The sequence below is a fragment of the Mesoplodon bidens genome (assembly GCF_964165515.1).
Source record: "Mesoplodon bidens genome assembly, chromosome: X".
NCBI classification, from domain to species: Eukaryota; Metazoa; Chordata; class Mammalia; order Artiodactyla; family Ziphiidae; genus Mesoplodon; species Mesoplodon bidens.
Window position 1 is genome coordinate 90,140,641 of NC_138163.1, and position 21,844 is coordinate 90,162,484.

The 21,844-nt window shown below is 39.4% G+C and overlaps 1 pseudogene across 1 annotated transcript in view; it reads right to left on the reverse strand.

The window, feature by feature from the left end:
• Positions 1 to 1,073: 1,073 nt before the first annotated feature.
• The window catches only part of LOC308609406 (Y-box-binding protein 3-like), a 55,822-nt pseudogene continuing 35,051 nt past the window's right edge, over positions 1,074 to 21,844 (reverse strand). The window contains exons 2-3 of the transcript in view: positions 5,155 to 5,249; positions 1,074 to 2,148 (exon numbers count right to left, since the gene is read on the reverse strand). The product of the transcript in view is annotated as a Y-box-binding protein 3-like (transcript). The remainder of the gene's footprint in view (positions 2,149 to 5,154; positions 5,250 to 21,844) is intronic.

Below are 21,844 nucleotides of genomic sequence, written 5' to 3' on the forward strand. Positions count from 1 at the left end.
AGCAACTCTCAAGTATACAATACAGTATTGTTAACTACAGTCTTCATGCTGTGCATTAGTTCCCTGGAACTTACTCAACTTACAACTGAAAGTTTGTACACCTTGACCAGCATCTCTCATTTCCAACACCCCACCAGCCCCTCATGCCCATTTTCTTTTATGTACTTAAATGTTATTAGATTGAATCCATTAAAAAAAAACAGAGAGGTAAATTCTGTTTCCAGAGAGCCACATTTCTTAAGTGTCATGGTGATGTGCTCAGTTTTCTGTGTTTTGCCTCATAGAGTACTACCTATGCAGTAAGTGTGGGTAGTTGGGCCCACCCTCCCGATTTATTGCTCAAATTCCAGGGCAGGGGAAGAGGATGGAAATGAAAGAGATGGGTGTACTTTTTTATTCATGTATTCTTATCCTTTAGAATACCCCAAGACGTTCAGCCTGTGAGTCCAGAATTAGTCTTATATCCATGGCTTGTAAAGAGAACAATATGTAGGATCTTTGCTAAAACTCATTCTAAAACTGATTGAAAGGATGGTCTCAACACAATTATGGGCTAGTAGGGTTTAAAATGTTTCAGACAACAGTGATAACAGATAAAAGCAACATGAAATGTTTTATTGAGAAACTCACCACTCAGGTGAATAATATCACAACAGCAATGTCAGAACATCTTCAATATTAGATAATCTTTGTTTTTGTGTTAAAAATAAAAAATAATTTTTAAAATTACTTCAACTCATTCACCTGGGGATGCAGAATAATAGCTGTGGTCCTGGTCAGATTTTAAAAAGAATAGATTCAGAGGTGTGAGTGTGTGTGTGTGTGTGTGTGTGTGTGTGTGTGTGTGTGTACAGAAACTACCAAGGCAGATGGTATGAGGGAATTTAGAAATACATAGGTCTTGTAATTTATCCTTCCTCAAACCCTGGGAAAGGGGCATGTATTTTTCTCAGGGCACAAATCTACCAGTCAGTGTGGATGTTTGGACTGCATTGCAACAAAGGGCATTATCTCCTCAAGGGGACATCACCTGCAGCCCAGGCCAGGGAGTCCCAGGGGAGGGAGCCGAGCTATTACTCGGCCCGGGCGCCAGAGGGTGCATCCATGACTAGGGGGTTCTCCTCCTCAGGGGTGCTGCTCTTCCTGTCCACAGCAGCAAAGGCAGGTGTTTCAGTAGGGCTCTTCTTGATCTTGCCCTCTCTTCTCTCCAGATCCTGGCCCTGGACGCCAGGCGCCTGCTGTGGGTGGTGGCGCAGGTTATTGGGGCAGCGGGATCCATAGTTTGGAGGAGGCCTCTGTTGCAGATCGACGCCGGCGTCGTGCTCGCTCTCCCTGTGCTCCGCCTCCAGCTCTGCAAAGATGCCTGGTGAGGGTCTTGGACCAAGAGTGGTGCCTCCGCCCCTAAGGCGGATCAGCAGGTAGCTGGGGCCCAGACGCCGCCGCGGCTCGACCTCGGCCTTTGTGGTCTGCGTGTACCCTGGCAGGTGGTCGGGCCGTGGGCCGCTGGTGGTAGCCAGGATCGATGGGCAGGGTGTCACGGCTGGGGCCCTGCGGCAGGGCAGGAAGCGCCGAGGACTTTGGTCTTGGGGGTGGCCAGGCAGAAGGCGCCTCAGGCCCTGGGCCATGTTTAAGCCTTCGCCGCTGCCCTCGCCTTTGTCAACATCATGCTCAGCGCCCTTGGGACCGCGTGGTGGCAGCGCTCGGCCGTGGATAGAGAATCCCTGGCGGAAGCGGGGGCTGTTTGCAGCATAGCAGCATCCTTCCACTGGGGCGCCCGCTCACGTTAGCGGCCTCGGTGCCCTGCTCGCCCTGCACCATGTGAAACTCGACAGTCTCGCCGTCGCCCATGCCGCGTTCGAACTTGCGAGGGTTGTTCTGGGGGATGGCCGTGTGGTGAACAAACACACCTTCCATGGTGTCAGGCCTGCTGATGAAACCGTACCCATTCTTCATGTTCAACCACTTGGTGGAGCCTCACACCTTCTTAGCGATGACTTTCTTGGGCAGCTTTCCCGTGGCGCACGCCACGATAGCCTTGGGGATCACATCCCCGCTGAGGTTGCCAGCACTTAGGGCTTGGGGCGGATCTCCACCTCCCAAGGATGCCAGGTGTTTCTGCGAGGCTTGAGGGGAGACGGAAGCCGCCACCTCCGTAAGGAAGGCCTCTCAAGCCTCACTCATGAGGCCCTCCTTGCTCTCCTTTCTCAGAGAATCTGAGGGAAATTTGGCCCTCTGATGCTGGAAGGTGGGGGAGGGGCTGGAGGCAGGAGCCTCTCCAAGAGGGTTGTGGGTCAGGGCCAAGGGATCTCTGGCTTCACTCTGAGACACTTGGAGAGGCCTGTGGGGTCTCCTGGGGCAAGGGGATGCAGAACACACAATGGCTACCGTGGTGATGTCTCACTGTGGGGGATGTGGGGCATTCGTAGAGGGGTCTTGAGCTGGGGGGCGGGACAAATGCACTCCTCCCCATGCTCCTGCCAGCACGTCACAGAACCTCGTGGTTTCTGGTGGAGAGGAGGCCCGCTTGAAGCTCTAGGGAGTGGTCTTGAACACTATTTTCCTTTCTTGAGTGGATGTGAGGAGAGGACCCACCTTCCATCCCTCTTCCTTGGTTGGGGAGATTCACAGCCTCATAAGGACACTCTCTCAATATTCTCTCAGAAAACCGTGGTCCTATTCAAACCCCTGGTGTGCCCTCTATATGGGTCAGGCATTTTGTGTAACTTGAGGCAAAATGACAACCGCATGATGTTAAAACCCAGACAAAAAAGACTGCTGTGGTGTTTGTTTGTTTGTTTTGCTTTTATGTTATGGCAGGTGAGAAAAAGAAGGCTGCCAGGACTAGAATGCTAGTACTTAGAGGACACTAAAGTCCTGCAGGTCTATCCAGACTAGTGTTAAGATTGCGTTTACCTAAAACAAATAGACTGTCGGGTATGGCCCCAACAAAAATGGGTTTATTCCAGAATAACAAAGAATTGCAATTCAGGGTCTGCAACCATGGTGAGCCAAGTGCAAATCCCCTCAACAGGGAGAGGATAACTCTTTCAAAGAGAGGAAGAGGAAGGTAGGAAGTCTATAGTAAACAAAGTGTCCATTGGAGGCTGAGAGTTGGAAGTGTGGTGGCTTTTCATTGGCTGAGTCCTGACAGTCTCTCATTGGCTGAGCTCTTGCCAGGCAAGAAGAGGAAGTCTTTCTTCTTCCTCTTGGGCTCTGTTGTCGTCATACGGTGTGAGAGCTCACCCTTCTAGCCTCCCGATTCTATATTAATTGAAGGTTCTCTTTATTAATTTTTACACTCCTCCCCTTTGATCAAGATCTTTCTCTGAAAGCATCACTGATCAACAGTCCGATTTTCCTGTTTCAGCAGCTTTTTGTCCCTCAGTGCCAGGAAGGACCTTTCCTGGGTGTAGTATCACATGTTAGAGTGAAAGTGCACAGTTTGGAAAACAATTGAAGTCACATTAGAGAAACAAGGAGGGGCAGGAGGGAGAATTGTCAGGCACTTTTTATCTAAAGTTCATGTTATCAAGATCATAGACATAGGAGATCATCTGAAACATTATGCCACCATCAGGGGTTTGGCAGACAAACTTCCAACAGGCCTAGTCTGGATATCTTGGGAAAGCTGTCTTATCAGTTATTGTCTGCTTCAATTTCAGAAAACCTCTTATTTCAGATCACCAGATGATGTGCAGGTCCAGTCAGGATTGGTGCTTTCTTTAGGTGTGTCACATGAGTTCAAGCGTCTATTCCCTGGAGCTTGGTGGCACAAGGGTTTGCTAGCAGTACCTGAAAGGGGCCTTTCCTAGTATGGTTGAAGAGAGTCCTTCTGGAAGTGTCTTTTCCAATAGATGAAATCTCCAGGTTGCAAGGTGTGATGCTTAGTATCTTCCTCTCCTGAAAGCACACTGTGAAAAGATTGCTCTATCAAAACATGGTTATTTATAATGGAAGCAATTAGGCCTTTGAAATATCAGAGTATCTCTCCTTTTATCAGTTGTGGGTCAAAAGAGGCAGCAGCCAAGTGACTATCCTGTGACTATCTCAGAGGGTGAGAGTTTGTGAGTTCCAAAAGGGGTGGATCTGAGATTCAGAAGGACCAATGGCAATGCTTTTGGCCATGGTAATTGGAGGGCCTCTACAAATTTTGCCAACTGAGTCTTACTAATACCGTTAGTGCGTTTGACTTAACCAGAGGACTGGTAAGTGCAGTGAAAGTGCTGCAAAACTGGCCAAACAGTGCAGACTGGTTGAAGTACCTGACCAGTAAAATGGGTGTCTCGATCACTATGAAGTTTGAGAAAAGTTCCCCAGATAGGGATAATCTTTTCCAAAAGGACTTTAGCCACAGAAGAGGCAGTAGCCTGTCTGCAAGGGAAGGCTTCAGTCCAGTGTGAAAATATACAGACCATGACTAAAACATATTTCTACCCACAAGGTGGAGGAAGTTGTATGGAATCCTTTTTCCAGAGCCTGAATGGTCCATTAGGCAGTTTAAAATGTCCGGGAGCAGTACAGATGGTCTTCTCTGGGTTGTATTTTGGACAAGTGGGACAAGTGTACATTCAAAGAAGGTATACAGATAATAAGTAAGTTAACACAAACATGATACACTTCATATGCCATTAGGGAATTACAAATGAAAACAATAAGACAGGAGTACATACCTATCAGAACTGCTAACCTCCTCCCCAAATGAAAACATCAAATACTGGAGGATAGGAAACAACAGCAACTTTAACTCATTGTTGAAGGAACGCAATTATGGCCTCTTAAGAAATAGTTTGGCAGTATTTTCCAAGGTTAAACAAGTCTCACGCTTCGAGATCCATTGAGGTAGGCACTTTTTGCCCCCTTGTTAATGTTTCCCCACCAATATTGATTCATAAATGTTATCATTTTGTCGGTAGGCCAATAGTTTAATGCAAGTACAGTGTTTAGCATTGGGAAATTTAGTCTCCTGTAAAACCGTGCTGCTATTTCTTCTGACTCGGAGCTTTCTCTTTTTACCAAACCCACAATTGTTGAATTTCCCTTCTTGTTTCCCTTTTCTGAGGCCAAATGTTGTGCTTCTCTAGCCAGATTTTCTAGGTCATAATTTGGGGAAATATCCCTGTGAACCATCACAGAGGTTTGGCTCTTGTCAATTACTTTAAGGGCAGCATTCCTTGCAGAAATGTCAGCAAGGAGATTTCCCTTAGCTTCCAGAGCATCAAGTTGAGAATGCCTCTGGATCTTGATAATAGCTAAAATGGCAGGGAAAAGTATTGCATCTAATAATCCCTGAACTGAGAGGCCACTTTAAATTTTATTTCCGCTGGAAGTAAGGAAGCCATGTTGCTTCTACAACATTCCAAACTCATGAGCTACCCTGAAAGCATATCTACTACCAGTATAAATATTTGTAGTTCTGCCCTTGGCTAAAGTACAAGCCTTTGTAAGAGTGTATAATACAGCCTGGTGGGCTGAAGTAGCCATAGTTAAAGGTGCTGCCTCAACAATAACAAAAGGAGTGGTGATAGCATACCCAACACAATAGTTCTGCCACTGTCAGCTTTTAAATAAGAACCAAGAGAAGTCAGTGTTTCCCAAAGGAATTTCCTGCAGATCATCATGATTAGTCAGCATTAAGTAGTTGTGAGGGACTTTTGTCAGTGATGGAAGGGAGAAGAGTATCAGGGTTAAGCTTATTAGAGTGTAAAAGAATTATGAGAGGAGCAGTTAACAAAAGACCTTCATAGGAGGTGAGGCGGCTGACTAAGGAATGTTGAGTGTGATGAGAATTCAGGAGGGCTTCTACTTCATGAGGTACAAGAATGGTTAAATCGGCTCTCCCAATGATTTTTCTCAGTGGCCTTAACCAAAAAGGGCAGTGGAGGTAATGGCTCTAAGTCAAGGGAGGTATCTCCATGCCACAGGGCCAAGTTGCTGACTATAACACCTTTGGGTTGATGATGGCTCCTGTGTCTTGTGGTGAGTACCCCCAAAGATGTTTCTTTCCTTTACATACACAGAAAGGTAAAAAGGAATCTGATCATTGGGAAGCCCAAGAGCAGGTGTGTTCGTCAAACTCTCTTTTAAGGCTACGTAGTCTGATTCTTCCCATAAAACTGGATCGGTGGTGTTCTTTAGGAAAACTGGCAGAAGTTTGACCATAAGAGAGATTTTTGAATCTAATTTCAGCAGTAATGAACTACACTGAGCAAAACTTTGAGGTTGGCGCTTAAATTTGGGTTTTGGGAAACTTAGGACACCATGAAGCCTCTCGGAATTTAGGTGTAGCCCTTGTTCTGATATCAGGTGTCTTAATTATTGAACCTGGGTTTGGGAAAACTGCATTTTTTCCTTGGCACTTTTGCGTCCTTTGAGGCTACAACCTTTAACAAAGGGATGCTGTCTTCTTGTGAGGAGGCTTGGAAAGGAGGGCAAAGTAGCAAATCATCCACATATTGCAACAGCATGGAACCCCTAGAAAACTTTATATCAGTCAGATCAGCCTTCAGGATTTGTTAGAAATAAGAAGAACTCTCATTAAAACCCTGAGGCAAAAGTTTTCACAGCATAACTCCATTTATATAACATTCTTAAAATGACAAAGTTATACAAATGGGGAACAGATTTGTGGTTACTATAGGTTTGGGAGGAAGTAGGGAACTAGATGGGCACGTAGCAGGGAAGTGGGTGTAGTTATAAAAGGGCACCAGGAGTAATCCTGATGTTGATAGACTCTTCTGCATCTTGACTGTGTTGGTGGATACATGACACTACCCCCGTGATAAAATTGTATAGAACTTTTTTTTAATAGAAACACAGCTGATGTGCAATACTATGTATGTAAATTTCAGGTATTATAGAACTTAAAATACACATACAAATGAGTACAAGTAAAACAAAAGAAATCTGAACAAAAAAACAAACAAAAACCAAAAACAAACAAACAAAAAAACCCTGAGGCATTACTGTCCAGGTGAATTGTTTTTCTTCCCAGGTGAAGGCAAATAGGTGTTGACTAGCTTTGTCAACTGGAATACTAAAGATTACACTGCAAAAATCAATTATGGTAAGGAACTGGCTTCTGGTGGAAATGGATGTTAGTAGCGTATGAGGGTTAGGAACAACAGGGTGTTGAGGGATAACAATGCTGTTTATTGCTCAAAGGATCTCTCACTGGCAGAAGAGGAGTACTACCGGGACTAGTACAAGGGACAATGAGACCTTGAGCCTTGTAGTCTTCTATTATGGGCTTTATACCTTGAAGGGCTTCTTTATTTATAGGGTATTGATTAATTCTGGGGAGAGGTTTTGAGGGATCTATTTGAATCTCAATGAAATTTTGCCAATATCAGTTTGAAATTTTGCCTATACAAAGGGTGGTAGCAGATGAAATAAGGACAAATGATCAATGTTTCCAGAATCAGCTCTAGTGCCATCAGAGACACAGGAAATTAAAGATGTCAAAGGGTCATTTAATTCACCTGGTTGGCTGCTTTGATAACTACTTTCAAATTCTAAGGCATAATGCTTTCCTAAAAAGCCTAAGCCTAATAAATGAATAGGAGCTGGGGAACTAAGGAGAAAAGGGTGTGTCTTTCTCAAAGGACCTAAACAAAAGTAAGTAGGTTCAGAGACAGAAAACTTTTGAGGTTCATTCACGATCCCACTATTTGATCTGTTTTAGTGCTCCAAGGCAGGGGCTGCTTTATAGTAGTTGGGGTTGAGCATTGAGAGTGTGGTTCCAGTGTCAATGAGTACTGGAAGACAGTCATCCCCAATCTGGAGCCATGTTTCCCCAAGCTGATTAAGAGGGAGAATTGGGAAGCACTCCTGTAGTTCCTCGGAGCCCCTTCATTGAAAACTGGGAGGATGTTGTACAGGCTGGTTGGAGAACTGAAGGCACCTGAAGCACTTGAAATTGTCACAATCTTTTCACCAGTGTCCTGCCTTTTTACAATAATTGCAGAAAATAGGAGGGTTTTGGTTTTATTTAGGGGCCTTTATTTGCTGGAGCTGAAGATTAAGAATTTTAGTTGTCTTCCTTTTAGGTGACGCCTCTAGAATGTGAGAAATCTGGTTTGCCAGATTAACTAAATTCTTAGAAAAGTACCAACATCTTAGACTGAACCAAGAAGAAATAGAAAATATGAACAGACAAATCACAAGTAATGAGACTGAAACTGTGATTAAAAATCCTCCAACAAACAAAAGTCTGTGTCATGAGTGCTTCAGCTCGAGACCTAGGGGCACATAGAGACTGAAAGTGAGTAGATAGAAAAAGGTTTTCCATGCAAATGGAAATCAAAAGAAAGCTGGAGTAGCCATACTCATATCAGACAATATACACTTTAAATAAAGGCTATTACAAGAGACAAGAAAGGACACTACATAATGACCAAAGGTTGAATCCAAGAAGAAGATATAACAATTGTAAGGATCTATGCACCTAACAAAGGAGCACCTCAATTTTATCAAAATTGAGGTTATCCTTTCTAAAAAATTTAATAGGTAAACTCTATCAAACATTTAGAGAAGAGCTACCATCTGTCTTTCTCAAACACTTCCAAAAAATTGCTGAGGGTGGAAAACACCCAAGCTCATTCTACTAGGCTACCATCACGCTGATACCCAAGTGAGACAGATATCAGAAAAAATGAAAATTACAAGCCAGTATCACTGATGAACATATACGCAAGTATCCTCAACAAAATACTAGCAAACAGAATCTACCAACACATAAAAAGGATCATACACTATGACCACGTGAGATTTATTCCAGGGATGAAAGGATTCTTAAATACATGCAAATCAATCAATGTGATGCACCATATTAATAAATTAAAACTTAAAAAACCTTATTATCATCTCAATACATACACAAAAAATTTGACAAAATTCAACACCAATTTTTGATAAAAACTCTCCAGAAAGTGGGCATAGAGGGTATCTACCTCCACATAATAAAGGCCATATATGACCAAACCCACAGCAAACAGTATTCTCAATGGTCAAAAAGTGAAAACATTTCCTGGAAGATCAAGAACAAGGCAAGTATGGCCACACTTGCCACTATTATTCAACAAAGTTTTGGTAGCCTGAACGATGACAATCAGAAAAAAAAAAAAAGGAAAAATGAAATAAAGGAATCCAATTTGGAAAATAAGAAGTGAAACTATCACAGTTTGAGGTTGAAGTGATACTATACATAGAATATCCTAAAGATGTCACCAGAACACTACTAGAGCTAATCAATTAATTTGCTTAAGTTGCAGGATACAAAATTAATTCTCAGAAATCTCTTGCATTCCTATACACTAACAATGAAAGGGCAGAAAGAGAAACAATCCCATTTACCATTGCAACAAAAAGAATAAAATACCTAGAAATAAACCTCCCTAAGGTGGCCAAGGACATGTACTCAGAAAACAATAAAACACGGCTGAAAGAAATCAAAGGTGACCTAAAGGGATGGAGAGATATACCATGTTCTTGGATTGGAAGAATCAATATTGTGAAAATGACTTTACTCCTCAAAGCAATCTACAAATTCAGTGCAATCCCTAACAAGTTACCAATGGCATTTTTCACAGACCTAGAACAAAAAATTTTACCATTGTATGGAAACACAAAAGACCCCAAGGAGCCAAAGCAATATTAAGAAAGAAAACTGGAGCTGGAGGAATCAGGCTCCCTGACTTCAGATCATACTACAAAGCTACAGTAATCAAGACAGTATGATACCGGCACAAAACCAGAAATTTACATCAGTGGAACAAGATAGAATCCCCAGAGATAAACCCACATACCTATGGTCACCTAATCATTATTATGTTGAGGTAGATTCGTTCTTTGCACACTTTCTGGAGAGTTTTTATCACAAATGTGTGTTGAATTTTACTGAAAGCTTTTTCTGTATCTATTGAGATGATCATATGGTTTTTATTCTTCAGTTTGTTAATGTGGTGTGTCACATTGATTGATTTGCATATACTGAAGAATCCTTGCATCCCTGGGATAAATCCTCCTTGATCATGTTGTATGATCCTTTTACTGTGCTTTTGGATTCTGTTTGGTAGTATTGTGTTGATGATTTTTGCATCTATGCTCATCAGTGACATTGGCATGTAGTTTTCTTTTTTGTGAAATCTTTGTATGGCTTTGGTATCAGGCTGATCGTGGCCTCATAGAATGGGCTTGGGAATATTCCTTTCTCTGAAGGTCTTGAAAGAGTTTGATAAGGATGGATGTTATCTCTTCTCTAAATGTTATATAGAATTCACCTGTGTATGCAGCAAAAGCAGTCCTAAGACAGAAATTTATAGCAGTTCAATCCTACCTCAAGAAACAAGCAAAATCTCGAATTAACAACCACTCTTTACACCTAAAGTGACCAAAGAAAGAAGAACAAACAAAACCCAAGGTTTGTGAAAGGAAAGAAATCAGAAATAACAGAGCAGAAATAAATGAAATAGAAACCAAGGAAACAATAGCAACAATCAATGAAACTAAAAGCTGGCTCTTGGAGAAGATAAACAAAATTGACACACCTTTAGGCAGACTCATCAAAAAAAAAGGGGAGAGGATTCAAATCCATAAAATTAGAAATGAAAGAGGAGAAATTACAACTGATGCTGCAGAAATAAAAAGGATCATAAGAGACTACTGCAAGCAACTCTATGCCAATAAAATGGACAACCTGGAAGAAATGGACAAATGCTTAGAAAAGTACAACCTTCCAAGACTGTACCAGGAAGAAATAGAAACTATGAACAGACCAATCACAAATAATGAAATTGAAACTGCAATTAAAAATCTTCCAACAAACAGGAGACCAGGAACAGATGGCTACAAAAGATGTTACTCTTGAACTCAGTTCTATTAAGCAGTCCAATGCTATTCTAATTCTTGTTCTTTCATACATGACCTGGTTTTCTTTAATGGAGTCTTTTGTTTTATTTTCTGTTTTCTTAATATATTATGAAGGAACAATGATGGGCCCCTGCATGCGTGGGGAGTGTTTTCTTAATTGAATTTTCAGAAAGTTCCTATCGAAACCAACTGATTTTTGTATGTTGATTTTGTATCTTGGTACTCTACTGAATTTGTGTATTAGTTCTAATAATGTTTTTCAGTTCTTTAGGGTTTCCTATATATAAGATCATACCATCTGCAAACATATTTTTACTTTGGTCTTTCTGAATTATATGCATTTCCTTTCTGTTTTCTGGCCTAAATTCTCTTACTCATATTTCTAGTACTATGTTGAACAGAAATGGTGAGAGTGGACACCCTGGTCTTGTTCCTCAACTTAGAGGAAAAAAAATGTTTAACCCTTAAGTAGAATATGGGCTGTGGGCTTATCATGTATGGCCTTTATTATGTTTGAGGTACAATGCTTCTGTATCTAATTTTTACCATGTTAGGGTTTTAAATTTTGAAAAATGCTTTTCCTGTATCTACTGACATAATCACATGATTTTCATCCTTCATACTGCTAATGTGATGCATCCTTGCATTCCAGGAATAAATCTCACTTAGTCATTCTTTATGATCCTCTTAATGTGCCGTTGAATTTGCTTTGCTGGTGTTTGGTTGAGGATATTCGCATCTAGGTTCATCAGGGATAATGACCTGTAGTTTTCTTTTCTTGTAGTGTATTTTTCTGTCTTTTGTATCAGAGTAATGTTGGACTCAAAAAATGTGTTTTGAAATGGTCCCCTTATCTCTACTTTCTGGAAGAGGTTAAGAAAAATAGTTTATTTTTTTTAGATGTTTGGTGGCATTCATTAGTAAAGATACCTTGTTGTATGCTTTCATTTTGGGGAGGGGTTTTTCCCCACCATTGTTGGGGGTTTAGTTAACAAGTAAAAATTGTATATATTTAAGGTGAAAAACGTGGTGGGTTGCTATGTGTACACATTGTGAAGGGATTACCATCGTCAAGCTAATTAACATGTCCATCACCTCACATAATTACCTTTTTTTCAGTATGGTGAGAACACATAGTCTACTCTCTTAGTAAATTTCAAGCAAATTATGATAGAATGCTATTAACTCTGTTTCACTATGCTGTACATTATATTCCTAGAACTTATTCATCACATAACTGAAATTTTGTACCCTTTGACCAACTTCTGCTTTTTTTCCCAAACAACTCCCTGCCCAGGGTAACTGTTTTTCTACTCTCTGGTTTCTACTTTCAATGAGTACTGTTTTTGTGTGATTGCACATTTAAATGAGATCATGTAGTATTTGTCTTTCTCTGGTTAATTTCATGTAGCATAATGTCCTCCAGGTTACAGCTGTTGTAGCAAATTGATGGACTGACAACTTTATCAGTATATAGTGACCTTTTATGTCCCTTGTGACCGATTTTGAGTGAAAGAAAGTCTATTTTATCTATTGCAAGTACAGCCACTCCTGCTCTACTTTGGTTACCATTTGCATGGAATATCTTTTGCTGCTGCTCACTTTCAGACTATTTGTGTCCTTAAGGCTAAAGTGAGGCTCCTTTACACAGCATATTCTTGAAACTTTTTTTAATGCATTCATCCACACTAGGAGTTTTGATTGGAGAATTTAATTGATGTGCTTTTATATAAATTATTAATAGGTAAGGAGTTGCTATTGCCATTGTGTTCATTTTTATCTGTTTTGACATTCCTCTGTTCCTTTCTACTTCTCTTGCTGTCTTTCTTTTTGGTTTTTGTAGTGCTACACTTTAAGTCCATTCACTTTACCTGTGTATATCTAATAGATGTTTTTCCTTTGTGGTTAGCATAAGGACTACATTAAACATATTATAGATATAACAGTCTGTTTTTGTATTAATTTTTATTGGAGTAGAGTTGCTTTACAATGCTGTGTTAGTTTCTTTATGTTCAGTTATATGTATACATATATTCACTCTTTTTTAGATTCCCTTCCCATTTAGGTCACCACAGAGCATTGAATAGAGTTCCCTGTGCTACACAGTAGGTTCTCATTAGTTATCTATTTTATACATAGTAGTGTATATATGTCAGTCCCAATCTCCCAATTCATCCCATCTCCCCTTCCCCCTCTTGGTAACATGTTTGTTCTTTACATCTGTGACTCTATTTCTCCTTTGAAAATAAGTTCATCTCTAATATTTTCCTAGATTCCATATATAAGTGATGTATGATATTTCCTTTTATCTTTCTGACTTACTTCACTCTGTATGACAATCTCTAGGTCCATCCACGTCTCTGCAAATGGCACTATTTCATTCATTTTTATGACTAATATTCCAGTGTACATATATACCACAACTTCTTTATCCATTCCTTTGTTGATGGTCATTTAGGTTGCTTCTATGTCCTGGCTATTGTAAATAGTGCTGCAATGAACACCTGGATGCATGTATCCTTTCAAATTTTGGCTTTCTCCAGATATATGCCTAGGAGGGGAATTCTTGGTCATATGGTAGCTCTAGTTGTAGATTTTTAAGGAACCTCCATACTGTTCTCCATAGTGGCTGTACCAATTTATATTCCGACCAACAGTGTAGAAAGGTTCCCTTTTCTCCACACCTTCTCCAGTATTTACTGTTTGTAGATATTTTGGTGATGGCCATTCTGACTGCTGTGAGGTGATACCTCATTGTAGTTTTGATTTGCATTTATCCCTATTCTCTCTCTCTCTCTCTCTCGCTCGCTCGCTCGCTCTTGCTCTGGCCATTTCCATGGAATATCTTTTTGTATCCTTATGTTTTCAGCCTATGTGTGTCCTTAAATCTAAACTGAGTCTCTTGCAGACAGTGTATCGTTGGGTCTTGTGGAAGTTTTCTCTGCTTGCTCTGTTTGTTTTATTCATTCCATGACTTTATATGTTTTCTTTGGGGAGTTTAATAATTTAGGTTTAAAGTAATTATTGATAGGTAAGTACTTACTATTGCAACTTTGTTGCTTTTCTTCTGTCATTCTTATTTTGTCTTTTCCTCTCTTGCTGTAATCCTTTGTGATCTGTTGATCCTTTGCAGTGACTTACTTTGATTCATATCTCTTTACTTTTCATGTACATTCTGTACTTACTTTCTTTGAGATTACCATGAGGTTTAAATAATATATCTTATAGTTATAACAGTCTATTTTAAGTTGATAACAGCTTAACACTGTACACTTTTACCCCCCTAAACTTTATGTAACAGATGTCACAATTTACATATTTTTATTGTTTATCTTTTAATAAATTTTTGTAGTTGTTATTAATAATGCTTCTGTACTTTTCCTTTTTTATTTAAATGACATGTAACTAACAAACCATTATTAAACTATTACATTTTCTGAATATGTCTATATATTTACCTTTTCTGAATATTTCTATATATTTACCTTTACCAATGAGTTTTACATTTTCAAATATTTTCATGTTGCTGTTTAACATCCTTTCAATTTAGACTCCACTGACATTTCATGTAAGGCAGACGTAGTGGCTGCTAACACCTTCTGCTTCTGTTTGTCTGGGAAAGTCTTTATCTCTCCTTCATTTCAGATGGAGAGTTCTGCCACGTTCTTGGTTGACAGCTTATGTTTTTTTATTTTTTTCCCAGGTATTTGAATATATCATTCTACTCCTTCTGGCCTGCAAGTTTTCTGCCAAGAAATCCCCCAAATGTCTTAAGAGGTCTTCTTTGTACATGACACATCAATTTTTCTCTTGATATTTTCAAAATCCGCTTTGTCACTGACTTTGGACAGTTGAATTACAATTGTGTAGCCTCCTTTAAGCTCATTCTATTTGAGGTCTTTTGGGCTTCATGAGTCTGAGTGTCCATTTTCCTCCTCTGATCTGGGAACTTTCTAGTTATTATTTCTTCATGGAAGTTTTCTCCCTCTCTCCTCTCCTTCTGAGACCTCTGTCAAGTGTATATTGATCCTTTGGATGGTATTCAATAAGTCCCATAGACTTTGTTCACTCCTTTAGATTCTTGCTTCTTTCAGCACCTCTGACTGGATAATTTCAAATGTTCTGTCTTCAGGTTGCTAATTTTTTCTTCTGATTCAATGCCAGCTATTGAAGTTTTCTCATAATTTTTTTGGTTCATTTTATTTTTATTCTTCATTTCCAAAATTTGTTTTGTTCTCTTAGTTGATATTCTTGTTTTTTTATGTATCATTAACCTGATTTAATTTAATTGTCTCTCGCTGTTCTCTTATGACTTGCTGAGCTTCTTTAACAAAAATATGTTAAAAATTTTTGCCAGATGTACCTAAATTTATTTAAGGTCAGTTACTGGGGGGTTATTTTGTTCTTTTGGTTGCATCATGTTTCACTGTTCTTTGTATTCATTGATGCTTAACACTGAGGTCTGCACATTTGAGCAAATGTCATAGTCTTTATGGACTTGCTTTGACATGGAGAGACCTTCATTCTTTAGTTCAGCTTGATATTTTGAGAGCCTCTTCAACATTTTCTATGGATGTTTCTGTTCACAATTGTGTGTGTGGATTCCTAATTATTGGAATGTACAGGTTTCTTTCTTTTCCTTCAGAAACCCATACTCTCTATACACAACCCAATGTAAAATAGATAGCTAGTGGGAGGCAGCCGCATAGCACAGGGAGATCAGCTCAGTGCTTTGTGTCCACCTAGAGGAGTGGGATAGGGAGAGTGAGAGGGTGACACAAGAGGGAGGAGATATGGGGATGTATGTATATGTAGCTGATTCACTTTCTTATACAGCAGAAACTACCACAGCATTGTAAAGCAATTATACTCCAATAAAGGTGTTAAAGAAAAAAGAAAAAGAAAAGAAAAGAAAAGAAACACACACTCTTTTGCTGTCTTCAGTGTCTGCCTGCTGTAGTGGGGCCCAGAATATTGGAGGCACACTCTACTCCTCTTCCTCTTTCCTGGTGGTGAAAGCTTGAGTTCTGTGCCTTCTCCCCATCTCATTCAGCTCTGTTAGGCATAGCACGTAACCACAGACTTTTGCTTTGTACTTAGATGCCTCTGCCAACCTATGCCTGTTTTGTCAACTTTCCAAGTGAAGTATGACAGAACCTGAACCCTCAGACTGCACCGTGAAATTTCACGATGCTTGAGCCATGCTCCATTCCCCACCAACTTTCTTTGGGGACTAGCCACTGGTTCTGAGTCTTCTCAATCTCACAAAAACCATGCCAACTGCAGCAAACTATCTGCTTCTTTTCCTTAATTCTTCCTGGCCCACAGGTATAGGAACTGATCAATTACCATCAGCACTCCATTTGTGCTGAGATAGGAAACAGCCCCTCAGGCAGCACACTGAAGGTACACTTCACTCTTTATCTCCCCACGAGGGGGAAGTCACAGGTCCAGACAATCACTTGGTGCTAAGCAGTGCCTGCTTCAGTGTGGAACTGATGAAATTAAAGTGAAATTTCTCTTCTTACCCATTCCAGTGATATGTTTCTGTTTTGCACTCACCTGGAATACTGCAAATTCCTTTTTTCCTCAGGTAAAAACAGTCCTCCAGTTTTAATGGGATAAAATTTACATAGATCACTGTATAATATTAAGGTGTACAACAAAACGGTTTGAACATACATATTTTGTGCAATGATTACCACAGTTCATTTAGTTAGCATGCATCATCTCATATAGACAATAAAAATGAAAAGAAAGAAAAGGAAAATGTTTACATTTGATTAGAAATTTTAGGATTTACTCTCTTAACAACTTTCATATATAGTAACATCCAGCAGTGTTAAGTGTAGTCATCATGTCGTATATTAAATCTTTGGACGTTATCTATTTAATTATTTATTTATTTATTTATTTACTTATTTATTTTTAACGTCTTTATTGGAGTATAATTGCCTTACATTGTTGTGTTAGTGGCTGCTGTATAATGAAATGAATCAGCTGTATGTAGACATATATCCCCATATACCCTCCCTCTTGCGACTCCCTCCCACCCGCCTTATCTGACCCCTCCAGGTAGTCACAAAGCAATAGCTGATCACCATGAGCTATGCATCTCCTTCCCACTAGATATCTATTTTACTTTTGTTACAATACATATGTCAATGCCACTCTCTCACTTCGTTGCAGCTTACCCTTCTCCCTCCCCATGTCCTCAAGTCCATTCTCTACGTCTGCATCTTTATTCCTGTCCTGGCCCTAGTTTCTTCAGTACTTTTTTTTGTTTGTTTCTTCTTAGATGCCATATATATGCGTTAACATACGGTATTTGTTTTTCTCTTTCTCACTTACTTCACTGTGTATGACAGACTCTAAGTCCATCCGCCTAACTACAAAAAATTCAATTTCATTTCTTTTCAAGGCTGAGTAATATTCTATTGTATATATGTGCCACGTCTTCTTTATCCATTCATCTGTTGATGGACACATAGCTTGCTTCGATGTCCTTGCTACTGTAAATAGAGGTGCAATGAACATTGTGCTACATGATTCTTTTTTTATTCTTTTTTTAATATATTTTATTAGTTTCTGCTTTATAACAAAGAGAATCAGTCATACATATACATCTGTTCCCACATCCCTTCCCTCATGCATCTCCCTCCCTCCCACCCTCCCCATCCCACCCCTCCAGGCGGTCACAAAGCACCGAGCTGATCTCCCTGTGCTATGCGGCTGCTTCCCACTATCTATCTACCTTACGTTTGGTAGTGTATATATGTCCATGCCTCTCTTTCGCTTTGTCACAACTTACCCTTCCCCCTCCCCATATCCTCAAGTCCATTCTCAAGTAGGTCTGTGTCTTTATTCCCGTTTTACCCATAGGTATTTCATGACATTTTTTTTAATTCCATATATATGTGTTAGCATATGGTATTTGTCTTTCTCTTTCTGACTTACTTCACTCTGTATGACAGACTCTAGTTCTATCCACCTCATTACAAAGAGCTCAGTTTCATTTCTTTTTATGGCTGAGTAATATTCCATTGTATATATGTGCCACATCTTCTTTATCCATTCATCTGATGATGGACACTTAGGTTGTTTCCAGCTCCGGGCTATTGTGAATAGAGCTGCAATGAACATTTTGGTACATGTCTCTTTTGGAATTATGGTTTTCTCAGGGTATATGCCCAGTAGTGGGATTGCTGGGTCATATGGTAGTTCTATTTGTAGTTTTTTAAGGAACCTCCATACTGTTCTCCATAGTGGCTGTACCAATTCACATTCCCACCAGCAGTGCAAGAGTGTTCCCTTTTCTCCACACCCTCTCCAGCATTTATTGTTTCTAGATTTTTTGATGATGGCCATTCTGACTGGTGTGAGATGATATCTCATTGTAGTTTTGAGTTGCATTTCTCTAATGATTAATGATGTTGAGCATTCTTTCATGTGTTTGTTGGCAGTCTGTATATCTTCTTTGGAGAAATGTCTATTTAAGTCTTCTCCCCATTTTTGGATTGGGTTGTTTGTTTTTTTGCTATTGAGCTGCATGAGCTGTTTATAAATTTTGGAGATTAATCCTTTGTCAGTTGCTTCATTTGCAAATATTTTCTCCCATTCTGAGGGTTGTCTTTTGGTCTTCTTTATGGTTTCCTTTGCTGTGCAAAAGCTTTGAAGTTTCATTAGGTCCCATTTGTTTATCTTTGTTTTTATTTCCATTTCTCTAGGAGGTGGGTCCAAAAGGATCTTGCTGTGATTTATATCATAGAGTGTTCTGCCTATGTTTTCCTCTAAGAGTTTGATAGTTTCTGGCCTTACATTTAGGTTTTTAATCCATTTTGAGCTTATTTTTGTGTATGGTGTTAGGGAATGATCTAATCTCATACTTTTACATGTCCCTGTCCAGTTTTCCCAGCACCACTTATTGAAGAGGCTGTCCTTTCTCCACTGTACATTCCTGCCTCCTTTATCAAAGATAAGGTGACCATATGTGCGTGGGTTTATCTCTGGGCTTTCTATCCTGTTCCATTGATCTATCTTTCTGTTTTTATGCCAGTACCACACTGTCTTGATACTGTAGCCTTGTAGTATAGTCTGAAGCATGATTCTTTTTGAATTATGGTTTTCTCATAGTATGTGACCATCAGTCGGATTGCTGGGCCGTATGGTAGTTCCATTTTTAGTTTTTTAAGGAAGCTCCATACTGTTCTCCATATTGGCTGTATAAATTTACATTCCCACTAACTGTGCAAAAGGGTTCCCTTTTCTCCACACCCTCTCCAGCATTTATTGTTTGTAGATATTTTTTTATTTAAGTAAGCTTTATTGTTCACATTTGTTGTGCTTGATCTTTTTTTTACAACTTTATTGGAGTATAATTGCTTCACAATGGTGTATTAGCTTCAGCACTACAACAAAGTGAATCAGTCATACATATACATCTGTTCCCATATCCCTTCCCTCTTGTGTCTCCCTCCCTCCCACCCTCCCTATCCCAGTCCTCCAGTCGGTCACAAAGCACTGAGCTAATCTCCCTGTGCTATGCGGCTGCTTCCCACTAGCTATCTGCCTTACGTTTCATAGTGTATATATGTCCATGCCTCTCTCTCACTTTGTCACAGCTTATCCTTACCCCTCCCCATTTCCTCAAGTCCATTCTCAAGTAGGTCTGTGTCTTTATTCCTGTTTTACCACTAGGTTCTTCATGACATTTTTTTTTCTTAAATTCCATATATATGTGTTAGCATACGGTATTTGTCTTTCTCTTTCTGACTTACTTCACTCTGTATGACAGACTCTAGGTCTATCCACCTCATTACAAATAGCTCAATTTCGTTTCCTTTTATGGCTGAGTAATATTCCATTGTGTATATGTGCCATATCTTCTTTATCCATGCATCTGATGATGGACACTTAGGTTGTTTCCAGCTCTGGGCTATTTTAAATAGAGCTGCAATGAACATTTTGGTCCATGACTCTTTTTGAATTATGGTTTTCTCATGGTATATGCCCAGTAGTGGGATTGCTGGGTCATATGATATTTCTATTTGTAGTTTTTTAAGGAACCTCCATACTGTTAACTATAGTAGGCTGTACCAATTCACATTCCCACCAGCAGTGCAAGAATGTTCCCATTTCTCCACACCCCCTCCAACATTTATTGTTTCTAGATTTTTTGATGGTGGCCATTCTGACTAGTGTGATATGATATCTCATTGTAGATTTCATTTGCATTTCTCTAATGATTAATGATGTTGAGCATTCTTTCATGTGTTTGTTGGCAGTCTGTATATCTTCTTTGGAGAAATATCTATTTAGGTCTTCTGCTTGGTTTTGGATTGGGTTTTTGTTTCTTTGCTATTGAGCTGCATGAGCTGCTTATAAATTTTGGAGATTAATCCTTTGTCAGTTGCTTCATTTGCAAATATTTTCTCCCATTCTGAGGGTTGTCTTTTGGTCTTGATTATGGTTTCCTTACCTGTGCAAAAGCTTTGTAGTTTCACTAGGTCCCATTTGTTTATTTATGTTTTTATTTCCATTTCTCTAGGAAGTGGGTCAAATGGATCTTGCTGAGATTTATGTCATAGAATGTTCTGCCTGTTTTCCTCTAAGATTTTGATAGTTTTTGGCCTTACATTTAGGTCTTTAATCCATTTTGAGCTTATTTTTGTGTATGGTGTTAGGGAGTGATCTAATCTCATAATTTTACATGTACCTGTCCAGTTTTCCCAGCACCACTTATTGAAGAGGCTGTCCTTTCTCCACTGTATACTCCTGCCTCCTTTATCAAAGATAAGGTGACCATATGCGTGTGGGTTTATCTCTGGGCTTCCTATTCTGTTCCATTGATCAATCTTTCTGTTTTTGTGCCAGAACCATACTGTCTTGTTTACAGTAGCTTTGTAGTATAGTTTGAAGTCTGGGAGCCTGATTCCTCTAGATCCGTGTTTTGTCCTCAAGGTTGCTTTGGCTATTTGGGTCTTTTGTGTTTCCATACAAATTGTGAAATTTTTTGTTCTAATTCTGTGAAAAATGGCAGTGGTTGTTTGATAGGGATTGCTTTGAATCTGTAGCTTCCTTTGTTTAGTAGAGTCATTTTCACAATGTTGATTCTTCCAATCCAGAACATGGTATATTTCTGCATCTTTTTGTATCATCTTTAATTTCTTTCATCAGTTTCTTATAATTTTCTGCATACAGGATTTCATGTACTTAGGTAGGTTTATTCCTAGATATTTTATTCTTTTTGTTGCAATGGTAAATGGGACTGTTTTCTTGATTTCACTTTCAGATTTTTCATCATTAGTGTACAGGAATGCCAGAGATTTCCGTGCATTAATTTTGTATCCTGCTACTTTACCACATTTAGCTTTACCACTATTAGCTCTAGTAGTTTTCTGGTAGCATCTTTAGGATTCTCTATGTATAGTATCATGTCATCTTCAAACAGTGACAGCTTTACTTCTTCTTTTCCGATTTTAATTCCTTTTATTTCCTTTTCTTCTCTGATTTCTGTGGCTAAAACTTCCAAAACTATGTTAAATAAGAGTGGTGAGAGTGGGCAACCTTGTCTTTTTCCTGATCATAGTGGAAATGGTTTCAGTTTTTCACCATTGAGGACGATGTCAGCTGTGGGTTTGTCATATATGGCCTTTATTATGTTGAGGAAACTTCCCTCTATGCCTACTTTATGCAGGATTTCTATCATAAATGCATGTTGAATTTTGTCGAAAGATTTCTCTGCATCTATTGAGATGATCATATGGTTTTTCTCCTTCAATTAGTTAATATGGTTTATCACGTTGATTGATTTGCATATATTGAAGAATCCTTGCATTCCTGGAATAACCCCCACTTGATCATGGTGTATGATCCTTTTAATGTGCTCTTGGATTCTGTTTGCTAGTATTTTGTTGAGGATTTTTGCATCTATGTTCATCAGTGATATTGGCCTCTAGTTTTCTTTCGTTGTGACATT